The sequence below is a fragment of the Malaya genurostris genome, chromosome 3 (assembly GCF_030247185.1).
Source record: "Malaya genurostris strain Urasoe2022 chromosome 3, Malgen_1.1, whole genome shotgun sequence".
Lineage (NCBI taxonomy): Eukaryota > Metazoa > Arthropoda > Insecta > Diptera > Culicidae > Malaya > Malaya genurostris.
Genome location: NC_080572.1, coordinates 213,793,378 through 213,812,377, shown reverse-complemented (window position 1 = coordinate 213,812,377; position 19,000 = coordinate 213,793,378). Strand labels below are relative to the sequence as shown.

The window sequence follows — 19,000 nt, the reverse complement described above, 5'->3', positions numbered from 1 at the left end:
AGACATTTTGTGGAAGGTTTGTCAAGAGAAACCTCAATGAGCACTCTTTGGAATACGGCCAGACGAATGAGGAATCGTAACGTAGGAAATGAGAGTGAGGAGTACTCGAATCGATGGATATTTGATTTTGCGAGGAAAGTTTGTCCAGATTCCGTTCCTACGCATAGCATTGTTAGGGAGTCTTCTTCAAATGATGATTCCATTGATAGCCCCTTTTCAATGATGGAATTTTCCATAGCACTCATGTCTTGTAACAATAACGCTCCTGGATTGGACAGAATTAAATTCAACTTGGTGAAGAATCTGCCCGACCTCGCAAAAAGACGTTTGTTGGAATTGTTCAACAAGTTTCTTGAGCAAAATATTGTTCCACCTGACTGGAGACAAGTGAAAGTTATCGCCATTCAAAAGCCGGGGAAACCAGCTTCCAATCACAACTCATATAGACCCATTGCGATGTTGTCCTGCATCAGAAAATTGTTCGAAAAAATTATTCTACGACGTCTCGACACTTGGGTCGAGACGAACGGTTTGTTGTCAGATACTCAGTTTGGCTTCCGTAGAAATAAAGGGACGAATGATTGCCTTGCATTACTTTCGTCTGACATCCAAATTGCCTTCGCTCAAAAGCAACAAATGGCATCTGTATTTTTAGACATTAAAGGAGCATTTGATTCAGTTTCCATTGATGTTCTTTCAGACAAGCTCCACCAACATGGACTCCCAGCGGTTATAAATAATTATTTGCACAACCTTTTGTCAGAGAAACGCATGCATTTTTCACATGGCGATTTGGCAACAATCAGAATTAGCTACATGGGTCTCCCGCAAGGCTCATGCCTCAGTCCGCTCCTCTATAATTTTTACGTGAATGACATTGACAGCTGTCTAGTAACCCCATGTACACTAAGACAATTGGCAGATGATGGCGTGGTTTCAGTTACTGGATCCAAAGCTATTGATCTGCAAAAACCATTGCAAGATACCTTAGATAAATTGTCCGTTTGGGCTGTTCATCTTGGTATCGAATTCTCTGCGGAGAAAACAGAGCTGGTCGTCTTTTCAAAAAAGCATGATCCCGCGCAACTTCAGCTTCATATGATGGGAAGAATAATCGAACAGGTTTTGACTTTCAAATACCTCGGGGTGTGGTTTGATTCCAAATGCACGTGGGGAGGACACATTAGGTATCTGATAACGAAATGCCAACAAAGAGTAAATTTTCTTCGAACAATAACAGGGTCTTGGTGGGGTGCTCATCCGCAAGATCTAATAAAATTGTATCAGACAACGATACTTTCAGTGATGGAATATGGATGCGTTTGTTTTCGTTCCGCTGCAAATTCTCATATTATCAAACTTGAGCGAATTCAGTACCGTTGTTTGCGAATTGCTTTAGGCTGCATGCATTCGACACATACAATGAGTCTTGAAGTTCTGGCGGGAGTTCTTCCATTAAAAGATCGATTTTGGGAGCTTTCATCACGCCTGCTAATAAGATGTGATGTGCTGAATCCCATGGTAATTAATAATTTCGAACGACTAGTCGAGCTTCGATCTCAAACAAAATTCATGACAGTATATTTTAACCATATGTCACAGGAAATCAACCCTTCAAGATATATTCCTATCCGTGTCAGCCTCCTAAATGTACCTGACTCAACTTTATTTTTCGACACATCCATGCAGCGCGAAGTGCGTGGAATCCCGGACCACCTACGCTCTATGGAAATCCCAAAAATATTTTCAAGTAAGTTCAGGCATATTAACTCTGAGAAAATGTTTTACACGGACGGATCGCGAATGGAAGAAGCGACAGGGTTTTTTTTTTTTTTTTTTTTTTTTTTTTTTTGTAAAATATTTGTGTTTATTGTCAAATCTTAAATTAGGTCAGCATTCATTTTTACAAATTAAGGTGAAACATTGTTTCAGCTACATCTATTCTACCGTTTTTTCCATTTACGAAGCAGATATACTTTATAAATATATTCAAAATTTGCACTCTTTTTCTTTTGTCCAAACCTCTAAGAGTAGGTCTGACAAGATCTTCGAACGATAGGCGTCTCCATCCGTTTGTTATACCTGTTAACCTCTGCTGTAGGGCCGTCCAAGCCGGCGCGACACGAGTACAGGTACTGAATTTGTGGCAGAGGGTCTCTTCCGTTTGATTTCCACAGTGTGTGCAGAATTCATCTGGAGTACGGTGCATAACGAACAATAGTTTGCGGTGTTCGGTCTTCTCGTTTACGAGGAGATACAACTCCGATCGTTGCGATGAGGAGAGCTGTTTCAGTGCTATGTTTCGCCACGTGCGTGGCCAGTCGTTTGTTGGATTTTGCCGTTCCACCCTTGGCAGATCGGTTTGTTTCACAAAATGTCGTTGTATTAGATCGGCGGACGGGTTTTGTTGAAGTTGGTGGGGAATTTGGGATATATTTGAAAGGATTTGTTTGAGGTCAGGAAGATCTGCTGGAATTATTGGGCGAGGATTTTCGTGACGAATTAAGGATTTGTAGTAGGGTATGGAGTCGATCTCACGAAGATGCCGGTTAACTGCTAGCGATTTGCACTTCAGCGCTGGTAGTTGCAGTTTCAGTCCACCTTCCTCTCTGTTGCGGGTCAACTGCATCATTGGGACGCGGGCTATCATTCCTCTCCATAGAAAGGTTCCCATCGTTGATGTAATTTTGGCCGTGTGTACTGCAAGTGGTGGTAGTATCGATGACATGTACCATATCCTTGAGGTTCCGAACGTATTCAGCAGGATAACTTTTTGAAGAAGTGTCAGCTGCCGCGGAGAGTGCAGCCACATAAGTTGAGCGAATTTTCCTGTTATAGCATCCCAGTTTATTTTCGTCATCATCCGTATAGAATTAACAAACACAACACCCAGGATTTTCACGGCATCCGTTGTTTGTATCCACGTAGTTCTGATTTCTTGTCCTTCCCAGTCTCCAACGTTAACAGCAGTTGATTTCCGCTGGTTGAGGTGGGCACCGGCAGCTATCTCGAAACGCGCGAACAACGCTCTCATCGCTTCGATCTGCTCGTTTGATGTTATGATCACGCTGATATCGTCTGCGTAAGCCACCAACAGATCGTTACCGCATACTCGTTCGAGCTCCTTTATCAATGGATGCAACTGCAAAACGAATAGATGCATGGAAATTGGATCTCCTTGACGTACTGAGCGCTGTATTTCAAACGACCGTGAAAGATGCCCATTGATAAGCAAACGCGATGTAGATCGGCTTGCGATTGCAGAAAGTAGATTTATGAGATCTTCATTAATACCGAGTGAGCGCATGGTTCGGAAGAGAAATGAGTGCCGTACTCGATCGAACGCGTGATCCAGATCGAAGCTGATGAGTTTACCGGCGCGACGACGGTGGCGCAAATCAGCTATTCGGTCTTTCAGAGCAAGAGTGGCTTGGAAGATGTTTCGATCAGAATTCGAACATTTCTGTCCGTCACTCAGAATGCGGTGAGCCTTCATCACCTGATCTAGACGGGCTTTCAGAATGCGAGAGAATAATTTTGTAATCGCTGTTAAGGAGCGAGATCGGGCGATACGATCGGACTGTGTTGTCTCCTCCTCTCTTTTTGACCAAAACGATGATGCCCTCTACGAAGGTAGCGGGTAGATTTCCAGTGAGCGCTTCGTTCAGCAACAGATTTAACTCTCGGTGGATGACGTCGAACATGCGTTGGTAGAACTCTATCGGGATGCCATCGCTGCCGGGAGATTTTCTGCGTGCACTGGTACGTATTCCGAATAGAATTTCTGCTGTGGTAATCTCGTTCGTACATGCCTCGTTCAGTGGATCGTTCGGTGGAATGACTCTCTCTGAGATAAAGTCATTTAAGCTCTCGTCATTTGTTTCTTCACCGTAGAGACTCGAGAAATAGTCTGTTATGTGCGACTCGATGGCACGTGGATCCTCGACGATTTCTCCCCCCTCTGTCTGTAGTTGCGTGATGATAGTTTTTTTCCTTCGCCTCTCTCCCAATTGGAAAACCGATATCGGTTCCCCCGCGACGTACGTTTCATTGATTCTAATGAACGTGTGTGAGAAATTTCTTTGAAGCTCCAACATTTTGCCTTTCAAACGGTTGATGGAGGGTAGCATTCCAGGGTTTCGAAAGTATCCGTCGTACGCTAACCGTAGCTCAGCATATAGTCGCTGATGTTGACTGTGAAAATCTTCGTAAACTTCACGAGATTTCCATTTAAAGAAACATTTTGTCTTGGGCTTAGCGTATGTCAGCCACCATTCCATCCATGAATGGTAGTTTCTGCGTTGTCGAGTCCAGTACTGCCACTTGTACTGAAACTCCGTGACATTTTCATCGGTTAGTAGATGGGGTCGCAGTGACCAAAAGCCACGACCGTGCTCGCGTCCTAGAGAAGGAAGGCAAAGTCTAAGTGTTAGAGCTTTATGGTCAGTGAATGAACAGACGTGCGTGTGTGCTGTTCGCAGGTTGTCGAGAAGTCCACTGCTGACATACATGCGATCGAGGCGAGAACGGGCATTCCTGTTGACGTAAGTGAAACCATCATCCCGCTGGCATAGCTTCTCCCAAACATCGTGTAGTTGCAGTTGCTGCACGGTGGTCTTCAGAGCAGAACTGAGATTCGGACTGCTCGAGTCGCAGTTTCGAAGCACGCAATTGAAGTCGCCCGCTAAAAAAATGTGTTCTGTGCGATGCCGGAGGTAATACGCCAACGTTCCATTGAAAAATTCCTCCCGTGCCGTGCGTTGTGATGAACCGGAGGGAGCGTAAACATTGCAGATCGTCGTGTCTTGTACTCTCAGTGCGATGAGCCGCCCGTCTAAACTTCTCTCGACGTGAGAGACCTGGATGTGTTCTTTGAGAGCGATAGCGGTGCCTCTTCTCATGTGATCGACATTGCAAAAAACGACGAAACCCGGCAAGGAGAGTTGTTCGTTCTCTACTTCTTGTAAGCACACGATATCGAGGCAGTGGCTGCTGATGAAGGTACGAAGCGCATTTATTTTCGTGGGGTTCGTGATGGTACCGATGTTGATGGAAGCGACGTTATATGACGTTAGAGCCATTTGTTTATTGCTTCTGCTCCATGTCGTCGTCGTCTTCGCTGTCCCGACGTGGTTTTTTACCAGCCGGTCGGCCACGAAGTTTTCGGCTGCCTGTGGATGTAGTCGATTCGTCAGTTTCGTTACCATTGCTACTTTTGTTTTGTGCTCGTGTCTTAATGCAGGGTTTTTTGAACATTTCGGTTGTAGCCCCGCTGGTATTGGGCAATTCGTCGTTTTGCGACAGTTCTTGTTGTACCACCGATCTTTGCGGAAGTACGCATGGCGAAATCACACTTGCTGTAGGTTGGCTGCTGGTAGGCGTTGTTGTACCAGCCGGTTTAGCCAGTTCGGGAAACGATTCAGACGTTAGTGGAGGTGGGGTCGAGTTTCTAGCTACGGCCAGTCGCTTATTGACCGATTTCGTAACATTTTGTTTTTTCGGCTGCTGTCGTGTCACATTTTGGCTTGCAACGTTTGCGTAGCTCTTTTGAACAAGCAGTTTTTTGTTTTGGACACAAGATATGCCTGTGTGTGACTGTTCCTTACAGTGTCGACAGGATTGCAGCTGTCCTTTGTACACAATGTACGCTTGTTCACCATCAATCGTAACCCACGAGTCTATGTTTCGTGTCACGATCATCCGAACAGACCAGATTCCGAGTGGAATTCCCCCGAAATCAAATCCTTCGCCCCATCTCAGTTCACGAATCGTTAATACTTCACCGAACGCGCTCAAAAATTTTACGATGTTCTCCTCACTTACATCTTCGGGGAGGTCATGTACCTTCACTTCGACACTTCCATCCTCCAATGTTATTCGGAGTTTGTACTTCTTCCCCTCTAACTCTACTTCATGCTTTTCGTCGTGTTCGTCGACCACTTTTTGTGCTAACTCTAGGTCACTGACCTTCACGAAAGCACACGCTCCACCTCGGTGGCACTGCAGTCTCATGACATCTTCCTTCTTCAAGCCAAGCACTGTACGGCAAAACCCATGCACTTTTTCGAAAGATGGCTTGATGGGGAAAGCCGAATAGTCTATTTTGAAGGTATTTTCACGCCTCATCACGGAAACCGCTCACGCGACGCGGCACAATCAAATCGAGTTTGGAAAAAACACACGAGTATAATTTTGGTTTGACTATCGGATAGCGCAATCAGATAAAACGTCCGTTCGGTATCAAGAACAACCGATGTATGAAGTGCGTGGAATCCCGGATCATCTACGCTCGACGGAAATCCCAAAAATATTTTCAAAGTAAGTTCAGGCATATTGACTCTGAGAAAATGTTTTACACGGACGGATCGCGAATTGAAGAAGCGACAGGGTTTGGTATGTTCAACAATAATGTTTCGGCCTCATTTAGGCTTCAAGAACCTGCTTCTGTTTATATAGCAGAGTTAGCAGCAGTTCATTATAGCTTGAATGTAATCGTCACATTATCTCCAAACCATTATTTCCTCTTCACAGATAGTCTGAGTGCAATTGAAGCCATTCGCTCAAACGCTGCTGGCAAAAATGAACCGTTTTTCTTGGGTAAAATAAAACAGTGTCTGAACGACATATTGAATAATAATTATCTAATCACAATAGTTTGGGTTCCGGCTCATTGCTCCATTCCAGGCAATGAAAGAGCCGATATTTTAGCCAAACGTGGTGCTATTGAGGGTGAAATTTATGAGAGACCGATTGCTTTCAACGAATTCTATAGCGCGTCTCGCCAAAGAACACTTGCCAGCTGGCAAGCTTCTTGGGATAAAGATGATCTGGGTCGGTGGATGCACTCAATTATTCCTAAAATATCGACAAAGGCATGGTTCAGGGGACTGGATGTGAGTAGAGATTTCATTCGTGTGATGTCCAGACTCATGTCCAATCACTACACGTTAGATGCACATCTCCTTCGAATTGGACTTTCCGAGACTAATCATTGTGCTTGCGGCGAAGGTTACCGCGATATTGACCATGTTGTTTGGACATGCGTGGAGTTTCGTGATGTCAGATCTCAACTAATAAATTCCTTGCGTACCCAAGGTAGACTATCCAATGTCCCAGTTCGCGACATTCTTGCTTGTCGTGACCTTCCATACATGAAACTTCTTTATCATTTCATTAAATCCATTGGAGTTCCAATTTAAATTTTATTTTATGTTAAACTGTTTTCTCTTCCATGAGTTCAACCAATAGCCAACTATAGGATATTGAATATAAGTGGTGAACTGATACAAACAATCCTGAAATAGTTATAAGATCATGTACAAAATAAATGTATTTTATTTAATGTAATTAAAATAGCAACTCGCTTGATAAAAACAGTGTTTAGATTAACTAATGAGTACCAACATACTAATATGATATTCGAAATGTATTAGGTTTAAACTACTATGTATTGTGGATGCCACGGCGAAGAAAAACTTATGTATATTGCCTATGAAATAAACGTATTTATGAAAAAAAAAAAAAAATAGCAAGAAGTATAACTATGATTAAAGATATGTTTTAATTAAGTAACGATAACTTATAAATGATAGTTAGTTCAATATGACAATAATAGTATCAATAGTTCAGTATGTAGTGATTAGAAACTTAAGTAAATATTTTGTGACTAATTAATGTATGAAGAAAACTTGCTGCAACGAAAAGATCGTGGTTCTTAATACTCAATACTCATTTTTGAGAAATCTATTAGGACAAGAAGCTCTCTTAGCTAGGTTTCTTCTCTTCCAGAACGTAGCTGGGTCAAGTTTGAGAAAGAGGTTATCCCCGATTATCTTCAGCTTATCGAAGTACATTTCAGCTGGAGCTACTTGCGTATGATCAATATGTACAAATACTTGTAGACTCGATTTTGTGTTCTTTGAATGACAGTGTGATTAAAAATTGAAACTCAAAACTTATTAGAATAAATCTTCTAGGTGTCCACCCTAGTCTAAGTGGGTGCCTGCTTCAAAGTATGACAATAGCCTTGGTTCGTGATTTTCGTATATCATATTCGTCATCTCTTCATCCCACATAGCTCCTGAAAACTGATAATAAATAGTGTTAATAGTTTACTACTGCATCAAGCGTGTATTCATTTCAAGACTCCCTGAAGCAACTAATTTATGTATTATCATTTTATGAAGATAACATTCACCTATTCTTTCACTGCCTACGGCTATGAGGTGTGTTCTACATTGGCACGGCTAATTATTTTCTCAACGCTGCTGCCTACCCTGAAAACAGGTGCCGTGACAATAAAAGTATCTTCTTGAAAATTAATAAGACGTTTGTCGCCTGTCTCGAAATTTGGTACAATCAATTTAACATGTTTACAAAACTATGTTCGACATGCCTCAGAACCTCCACACTGAAACGAAGGACGTAGTTAACATGGGAAAATCATGAAACGAGGATTTCGGTTTCATCGACAGTGTCTAGCAGAAGATTTAATTTTCGGTTATGTAAATGCTTATGTTTATTTAATATTTTGTCTCCCTGTTTTCTTATTTTCTGCGAACCGCAACCTTTTTTTAATATTCGCAGAGCATTATCTTCATATCCTCCCTCGTTTGGATGCTAAGCATGGCTTTTTGTTATTTCTTTTTTGTTTCCTAAGCGGTAGAAACCTAAGTTGTCGGTGTATCCAAATGACTTGAAAACTTTCGAGCTAGAGTCGAAATAGGATCCCTATATTTTCAAGCAAAAAAAAATTCTCACTTATTCAATTGAAGAAGTAATCAAATTTACCGCTATGAATGATTACCGTTATTTGTTGTAATTTAACTATTGGTGCTATCATGTCATTCTTGCAAGCTGATAAATGCATAAATTGCCTATTAGAATTGTCTATTAATCCTCAGTTCATTAGAATCGGTTCATTCATTTCTTCAGTTGTCTGACTATTTATTCTATTTGTGGGGCTTCCATCAACGGAGCTTCGGTTGGAATGAGTAACATAAATGAGGCCTTTTATTCTGTGACTCTCTTATATCTAGAGTGTCGAAATTGGAAACTGAATATTTTAAACGTGAATACGTCTTGCTTCAGCACGATCCCGGTTCAAAATTCGCCCAGCAGTGGCTTCAAAAGAGTTATCCGGACTCTGCTCCTTAAAAAAGAACCATTTGTTATTGGTTTGCTGAATTTAAACGTGGTTCTACAGACACTTATTATAGTGAACGTTCTGATCGTCAAATTGAGGTGGTTCCTCCAGAAAACAGAAAAAAGGCCTCCAATGGGTTATATCTAATCGTAAATTGATATTGTGTGAGAAAGCTGAGTTCTTAAAGATACCCAAAGGTAGTGTGTTCACAATTGATCATGCGGAAGCTCACAGCCGATCAAAAACAATAACGTGTTGATGGTTCAGAGCAGTGTTTCACCATGTTTACAGGTAATCAATCAGACTTTTTTCTTCGATATGAGACAATGGATTAAACATGGATCCATCACTTCATTTCAGAATCACACCAATCACCACCTGAGTAGACTACAACCGATGAACCAAAGCGGCCGAAGTGTTCAAAGGCACAACAATCAGCGAGGAAGATTATGGTTTCAGTATTTTGAGGTGTACATGGTAAAATCTTTATCGACTATATTGAGAAAGCATAAAACCTTTTTTAATCCACCTAATGGTGTCGTGATCCCTTTCTCATATTACTTATATTTCCAAAAATATCACTAGAAGTTTTAGTCATAAGAAACTTTCTTTGGGTATGAACTAACACAACCTTTTCAATTTGTAAAGTTAATCAAGTCAAGTTAATAAGAATTTTTCTTTATTTTGAATAGTTGCACTAAATGATTAAACACACTTCACCTTATAGTTCTGGAATAGGAAGTCGGACCTGGAGGAAGCTAAACAGCAACCTATGAGAACTATAGGAACTTTTATTTGATCTTAAGTTTGTGGAAATCGATCAAATCATCTCTAAGAAAATTGAGTGCGTCTTGAACCGGGAACTCGGAACCAGTATAGCTGAAATTGCAGTAGAAGTAGTAGTAGTAGTAGTTATTGGACACATACTCACACATATACATGTACACATTGCTCAGCTTGATAAACTGTGTCGAATGATATAGAACACTTAGTCCTTCGGGCCAATTTTCGCTAGTCAATGTTTCAAGTGATTGCACAAACTTTCTATATGAAAATGGCAATAATTTTACTTTTATAGAAAAGCATCAATATCGTGATTTTGTGACAATACTAACAAGTAGGTACAAATTGAATCAAAAATTTAAAAATTAACTTATTTGTCACCCGAAAAATATTGATTTAAATGTGGCAACTTTGCACGCTATACGAAATTGCACAAAGCACGCTACGAACGGAGCAAAGCCGAACGTACCGACGCGTGCCAGTTTTGCATCGTTATTTTGAATAACGATTTGTTTTGACACTCATCGTTCTATAATTTCGGAACCGGAAGTCGAATCTGAATGAAATTGCACAGTATTTAAAGACAATGAAAGCTTTAATTTGAACCATATTTCGTGAAGATCGGTTCATCCTTTGATAAGTAATCGAAGTGAGTTCCGTTTGTGGAACTTTCCTTCTCTATTATCGGTGCTTTCGGAAGCGGAAACCGGGTACTAGTAGTCCCAAAGTAGTTTTATATATTCACTTACTAACAAGATCTGTTTTACAATGACTGAGTGGAAACAAATATTGGAGAAGCCAAATGAATGGAAAACTTAACAGAAAATATGATTTATTGGAAAAAGATACACCGAAACCTCCATTTACGAACTAAACGGGGGTTCGTAAAAAGAGGTAGTTCGTAAAAAAAGTTTACGTTATTTGGGATTTGGTTCGTAAAAAAAGTTTACATTATTTGGAATTTACTTCGTAAAAAAAGTTTTGTGAAATTAATGTGGAAACCGCGCATCTTATGGCTATTTTCGGAATGGATGTGAAGAGTAAGTGCAAGAAAATGATGTTTGGGCTCGTTTCGTTTTGAAATTCAAAACTACCTCAAACGATGTTTGAGGTAGTTTTGAATTTCAAGATGGCGACTTCCGGTTTGTTGATATCCCTTGAAAACCTTTACAATATGGATATTTTTGGAATGGGATTTATGAGTAGATGTCAGAAAACAATGTTTGAGGTGGTTCTTAAATTCAAGATGGCGACTTCCGGTTTGTTGATATTCCTTGAAACCCCTTACAATATGGGTACTTTCGGAAAGAGATTGAAAAGTAGACGTCGGAAAATGATACTTGAGGTGGTTTTGAAATGCAAAACAGTGACTTCCAGTTTATTAGTATTTTTTGAAAGTTTTTGCGATTTTCCTTGAACTTCGTATTCCTTTAAAACATTTTACCGGAAGTCACCTCATTGAATTTTGAAACGAGCTCAAACATCGTTTATTGGTATCCAATATGTTTCGGAAATTTCTTTGTTTTAAGGGTTTATAAGGCATATCGATAAACCGGAGGATGTTATATTGGAATTTGAGACGACACCGAACATAGTTTTGCGGCATCTGTTTATTAAATACTTTCCAAAAATACCCCTAATATTAAGGTTTTCAAGGAATATCGATAAACCGGAAGTCACCATCTTGTATTTTGGACCCGTCTTAAACATCGTTTTCCGACATCTACTCATTAACCCCGTTCAGAAAATACCAATATTGTGAGGGTTTTCGAGGAATATCAATCAACTGGAAGTCGCCATCTTGTATTTTGGAACCAGCTCAAACATCATTTTCCGATATCTACTCATCAATTCCGTTCCGAAAATACCCATATTGTAAGGATTTTCAAGGAATATCAATCAACCGGAAGTCGCCATCTTGGATTTACAAAATACCTCAAACATGATTTTCCGGAATCTACTCTTTAAAATCGTTCCAAAAATACCCATATTGTAGTAGTTTCCATGGAGTCGGAAATCGCTTTCGATGTATGCCAAAACCTCTTTTTACGAAGTAGGTTCGTAAAAAAAGTTTACGTTATTTGGGATTTGGTTCGTAAAAAGAGTTACGTAAAAAGAGGTAACGCATAAAAAGTGTTCGTAAACGGAGGTTTGGGTGTACGCTCAGTGACAGGACTCGAACCTGCGTTCTTATGCAAATGACGCATACGTGCTACCATTTCGCCACTTCGAACCTTGTTATAGACACAGCTCTAAAACGCAGTCAGACATGGTAGAACGTACATCGAACATGGTCTACATCCTGGCCGTCACCCGACTGATACCATACATCCAAACATCTTCTCTGTCCATCAAACACTAGTCTTCCCGCTCTATACCTATTTTCCGCTCAAGCACTGAGTAGGAGAGTGTATTTATAATCGCTTGTCACCTTCGCTACTGGTGCCAGTCATTGGTTGGACATCGTCAGCGACAGACCCCTATGAAGGTTGTGTAATATCCAAAAGTGTTACATAAGTTGTGTAAGCTTTGCGTCTGCTTAGCGGTTTAAGTTGGACTGCTAGGCGGAGATGGCAGTTCTACTTGAACTGCTTTAAGCACTGACGAGCGGAAGGCGAAACGCAAAGAAAATTGAAACAAAATATGTGCTTTATGCACAAAACAAAAAACCCCTAAAGGTTCAAACAGCAATTGTTTTTAATGATTTATTCATTTTAGTTGGTTTTCCAATAAATCATCTTTTCTGTTAAGTTTTTCATTCATTTGGCGTCTTCAATATATGTTTCCACTCAGTCATTGTAAAACTGAACTTAGTTATGGTGATTTTACGATAAACCAACTAAAATTAATAAATCGGTAACAAGCAGGAAGTTTTGTAAAAATGTGCACCTCGTTTCGCCATCGCTTGTGAAAAAATGCTCATGAAATTGAAAATTTTTGCAAATCGCACTGTAATACCGGAACCAGAAGTCGGATCTGGATCTACTTTTCGGATTTTTTAAAAGAATTACAAGACCTTTCATTTGCATCTCAGTTTGTGCAAATCGATTAAGAAACTTCCGAGAAAATTGTATGAGGCCTTAAGAATTTTAATCTTAGTTTGTGAAAATCGGTTCAGCCATCTCTGGGAAAATTGAGGGACATTATTTGTCACATACACACATACATACACAGACAGACATTTTATGATCTCGACGAACTGAGTCGAATGGTATATGACACTCGGCTCTCCGAGCCTCGATTGTAAAGTCGGTTTACACAGCGATTGTATAGTCTTTCTATATGAGAAAGGCAAAAAATCAATAGCGAAAACCACGTAGCGTTGTTAGATTGTTTAATTATTTTAAAATTTAAAATGCATGAATCAAGGAAAACCGACATCATATGCCGAAAACAAAAAAACACTGTTTATTAAGCCGATTACAATGATGAACAAATTACACTTCGAATTGTTTCCTCATCAACCATATGGTCCAGATCAGGCCTCCAGTGATTACTGGCAATTCGCTGACCCAATTTCTCTTACCATTCATACAGTATCGTTAAAACTTATTTATTCATAGATATTCATTCCGATTGACTCGGGTAGCAATAATCAATTTGAACTATGATTAGTAATATTATCTTCAAACTTGATCAATGTTCTAATAGTTACTTTCAGATGAGTCCAAGACTGTGAAAATCCATTCTTTCATATTCGACAAAATTGAGAGTATAGAAAAAAGTGTGCGTTGTCGGTTACGTCACTACTACGATTTTATCTCCGAGACCGGAAGTGTCAACCATGTGATTTTCGAACATGATCCACAACACAACCTCCCCATTCTATAGTTATGAAACCGGAAAATCTGAAAAAAAATTCAAAGCAGGCTGTTGGATAGTAAGGATCTGAGAGTGAATCTTTGTTTGATTCTGATATTTGTCGTTACATGTTTGCTCGGCTTGATGCTGCGGCTTCATCAAAAACTTTTCGGATATTCGTGAGTACGAAATTATACATAATATAGTCCGGAATTAGCACTACATGGTTCGATCGATGCAGAACGTTCTTATTATCAATGAGATGTGAAAAAGCTGTAGTTTTCGAAGCAATACTGAAGAAATATGTAACCAATTTTTTACAAAAAAAAATTTTCAATAGTAAAAACTTAGTTCTAGGTCGGATATATAAAGCAAAACCATTGAATAAGATCAATAAGAATAAGATGTTGTCATAAATTTCATTACTTGAGACGAAAATATTGAGTTGCTGTTCTGATTCATAATAATTTTGTTTTTGTAGTTTATACATTATTAATCTAATCTTGTATTGATGTTACATTCATGTAGTTGACCACACTTTAAACAGATCTCCAAAGCAGGGTACGCCCCTGTCTGGTTTACCAGAATGAGAATTAATTTTGCCTTTCCTCCATGCAAAAAGTCATTTCATTTCATTTCGCAAAGAATTACAGCATGAATATATTTTAATTACGAAAGCAGGGAAAGCATTACTACCACAGAGCTTGGTGGCATGATGATGAATGTGTCTCCGGAGAGGTTGCGCTTCCGTTTCAATGCCGTAGGTATTTGGAAGGAATAACAGTTCTCCTACTGTGAAACAATGTTTCCGTGATGTCGAAAACAGCGTTACGCCGGAGGACCGAAAGACGAACATTGCACCTACAGCGTCTTTGACAATCCTTTGAACTCGCTCCGAACGATGCTGTCGAGTGAAGAAATGTTTTACTAGGATACTGTCTTCTTCGGTACGCACGATGGCAATGATTCATGGAGGTTCGCCCTTCATTTGCCCAAATAAATGTGGGGTACAACAGAATAAAAAAAAAACGGTTAAATGAATTATTTGTATATATCCTTATATAGAGATTGAGCGTTCGTTTCTGAATGATTTTGGCTTCTTCACCTCTGTTGGAGTTTAAGCAAGATTTATTAGGCCTCGGATTCGTACAACGACAATGGACCGTACGTGGATGTATATAAATTTGCCCCAGCAAGTTATAAGCAAGCGCTAGCAGTTTGTGTTACAAAAGTTGACGTGATTACGGAGACTATCGAATATTGTTTTTTTTTTCTTGAGAGTAAATATTTTCTTTGGTTGAGTTGGTTAGTGAGAAACATATTGAAACCTCATACATTTTATTCAGTTAGATGCTATGAAACTTACAAGTGAATTTAACCTATTTGTGCCACAATTTATTGGAATATAAGTCGTCAAATTTACAAGAAAGACTTAAAACTGTGTTAAACATACCAAGGATTTCGAGCAGGCTCAAAAATATCTTTTAGGTACCGCACATTCTTACTAAGGACTAAAAAGATGAACGCGAGTGCACTTCTGAAGCAGGTTCAGCTAAGCTAATACAGATTCCGTTGAACTTTTGGTCTCGGTTGGTAACATTTGACAAAATCCAGATCAATTAAGCTAAATGGGTAGAAACGGTCATGACGTCGGTTTTCTGGAATTGTCATGGCATGGCCATGGTGGACTACTCTGCAAAATAAACGAAACCATCGACAGTAAGCATTGGCGTGCATTATTGGAGAGTTTGAATACTGCAGAAATTGTTTTTTAAAGACAATTTACCGGTACACAAGAGTATCGCTAGCATGGTTGAAATCTACGATTCTCAGTTTCAATTGCTTCCCCATCCTCCTTTCTTACCCTAATTGTTTTGAGGCACGTTAAAAAGGTGCTTTCTGTTTTTCACGAGTCGAGCAAAGGGAGTCACCTCAGACCACTTCTTTTCGTGCTATTAGTGAATGATCTATGCAGTGAATTGTCGTCATTTGAAGTAATGTATGCAGATGATTTCAAAATATATCGCATCATCGTAAGCCTTGTGGATTGTCGATGGAACCAAAATTCAGGGTATGAATTCTAGATCTGGATTCTGGAACAAAATTGTAGATCTAAACTCCGAACCGAAATTTTGGAACTGACTTCTGAACCATAAATTATTTCCTAAATTTTGTTTCAGAATTCATTACTAGAACTTAGGTTCAGAATTCAGAACCTGCATGCTGGAATTGAATTCGGAACTTGGGTTCCGGAACTAGACTTTGGAAATTAAATTCGAAACATGGATTCGGGAAATGAGTTCAGTTCCGGAATCCTAGAATTAAATTGATGAAATGATTTCTTTATCTGCAACCGAACCTGCATTTTGCTATAGCATATGGAGCCAGTCCTAGGCTCAGAATTTGATAATTTATTTCAGTTTCAGTTCCCTAATGTTCAGAATTTGGGTTTTAGGGTAGATAAATAAATGGTGACAAAAATCAAGTTGTTAACATCGGCTAAATTTAACAAATCGGTTTTTTTAAACTGTAATATTGTTTTACTCTCATTTGTTCAGAGTCACTTGTGTGGTAGAATATGTTTGTCACCATATATTATTATATATGCAGCGTGACAATTCGGTAATCGAAGCAGTAAAAGTTGCTGAATTCACACAATCAATCAACTGATAAGAGCAATTATCGATATTATTGTAGTGTGAAAGAAGTATGTCAGTAATGTATCTGACATTACCCACCTGCCTTTTTGGTTGAGCACCTTAGTAATGTATTCAGTATTTATAAAAAATTTGATGCCCAATTTTTGGTATGCACGGTTGTTGTACAATGAAATGTCATTTTACCTAATTGTTTGCTTTATTGTTTTATTTTATTTTATTTATTTATTTTATTTTGCGGAGCTGGGAAACGCTCGCTGGAGATGAAACTCGTTTGATCTCTGTTTCCAACAGACATAAAACCTCCTCATCTTTTGTATCAACAAATTGCTCACATCCAAATCATTCTGATATATATCATAAACTTAAATGATACATCAAATACTCCGCTTTCACTTACAAGCTAACATTAATTCTAAGGCTAATCTGACAAGTGAACTAGAAACAATCGTTTAATTGCATTACGAAATAGATGGAAATCGAAGGCATTGGAGCAGTTATTAAATGATCGGCACATGTTGGAAAAGGGTTCATTATAACCGTAATTTGTTCTGGCAATAGGTAATCTCAAGAAGCGACGAGAGCGTAAATTGCGACGATGAATGACGAGATAAATCCTCTTGAGAAGCTCGGAACAGTCGATGCGTGATTGTGTACACAAATTAGAAATGAAAACACTGAACACTTCTATGCATTTGAAGCCATCATATCTTAATGGCACCAATTCGCGAATAAGTCCAAATGAGACTGCAAAAATATAGTTTCTTCCTATTTTTTGACTAGGTAATAAAGTTTGAAGTCGTCTGCGAAAGATAGCTTGAGACATTTAAAAAAAAAGTTGAAATCGTTAAGATAGAGTAAAAATCTAAATGGTCCTAAATGACTGCCTTGAGGAACTTGTTTAACACTCGTATGTAAAGTTTTCTAAACACAGTGCCTAATCATTGAGAAAAGGAAAAATATCAACTGTTTTTTGATGGAAACAAAAGCCATTTTTTGTTTGGGTGAAGTGAAATTCTCATTATTATCAAAACCCGGTAATACCCTGGTGTAGATTGTATTGGTGATCACCTAAGCCTTTTCCGATTTAGGTCCGCTACTTGTAACCTACGTGGTGATTTCGAGTATGTAGAATCAACTACGGATATTATATATGAGCTTGAGTATGTGTTGTTTATTTGATAGTTTCTGTTGTGGCTTTAATTTTCATCTATCTTGATATGCATTTAAACGATTGTTCTATTAAGTTGTTGAACTAGGGCAATTTTGCCAACAAATACCGTATACCCAATTTGAAATGTAATGTAGATTATTTCAAGCGTTAGATTGCATCATTTGGATATTGGAAATCGGTTGGTATGAAAGATGATGAGGATGCTTATTGGAGAAAGAGATTAAAACTTTAATCTCTAGGAGACTCCCTGCTCCCAAAAAAGATATTTTAGTTTTCCCTATCAAAAAAAAAGACTGCTGCACTCATACCTTATGATCAAAAAAGAACCGGAATTTTCATTCTAAAATTCCCGCACTTGTCCAATCGGTAAACTTTTATTCTCTCAACGTTGGCAACACTTTTATACACATTCTGTCAAATTTTGACGCATATCGTACGATTAGTTTTTGTTTGGCGTCTATACAAAGAAGTTGAAAAATTTTGGTGTGGCGATTTTTATAATGGATGAAAATTTAGGGCAACGGCTCGCCTTCAAAGCGCCATTCAGTCGATAGTTGTGCGGTTTCGACGTCATATTCATAGATCCATACCTCATCACCAGTTATGATGAATTCAATGAATGTGGGGTCACTATCTGCGTTGGAAATCATCTCTTTAGCCACATCAACACGACGCTGTTTTTTGACTGAAATTCAGCTTTTTTGGCACCAGCCGAGAAGCGACGCGTTTCAAACCCAAAACATCAGTTGAAATGTGTTCGGCTGATCCATAAGAGATGCCCAACAACACAGCAATTTCTCTAATTGGTACAGAACGATTTTGCAACACGATTTGCTTCGCCGATTCAATGTTTTCTTCAGTAACAGATGTTGTTGGGCGGCCAGGGATCTCATCATGATCCAAGCTTGTACGACCACCTTTGAAGCGTTTATAACACTCGTATGCCTGTGTTTTTCCTAGACACGATTCACCAAAGGCCTTTTCTAACATTTTCAACGTTTCGGAACACTTAAATCCATTTGCAACACAAAATTTGATGCACGCACGTTGTTCTAAATTTTCATCCATTATAAAAATCGCCACACGAAAATTTTTCAATTTCTTTGTATAGACGCCAAACAAAAACTAATCGTACGATATGCGTCAAAATTTGACAGAATTCGTATAAAAGTGTTGCCAACGTTGAGAGAATAAAAGTTTACCGATTGGACAAGCGCGGAAATTTTAAAATAAAAATTCCGGTTCTTTTTTGATCATAAGGTACATGGACAAGTGCGATCGCCAGTTTATATTAAAAATGCAACGAACGTCAATGATCATAGTTCGCTTTCATTCACCAATGCTCGATAATCGCTCTGATATTCGGGATTGTTCGTACATTCAAGTGCGCATAAAGGCCTATTCTTTACAGTTGATATTTGCATAAAACAAACCCCCGAA

General features: G+C 39.1%; 1 protein-coding gene across 9 annotated transcripts in view; it reads right to left on the bottom strand.

Moving 5' to 3' along the window:
* Positions 1–19,000, bottom strand: part of LOC131434773 (poly(rC)-binding protein 3) — a 731,715-nt gene that overhangs the window by 512,098 nt on the left and 200,617 nt on the right. The window lies entirely within an intron of this gene.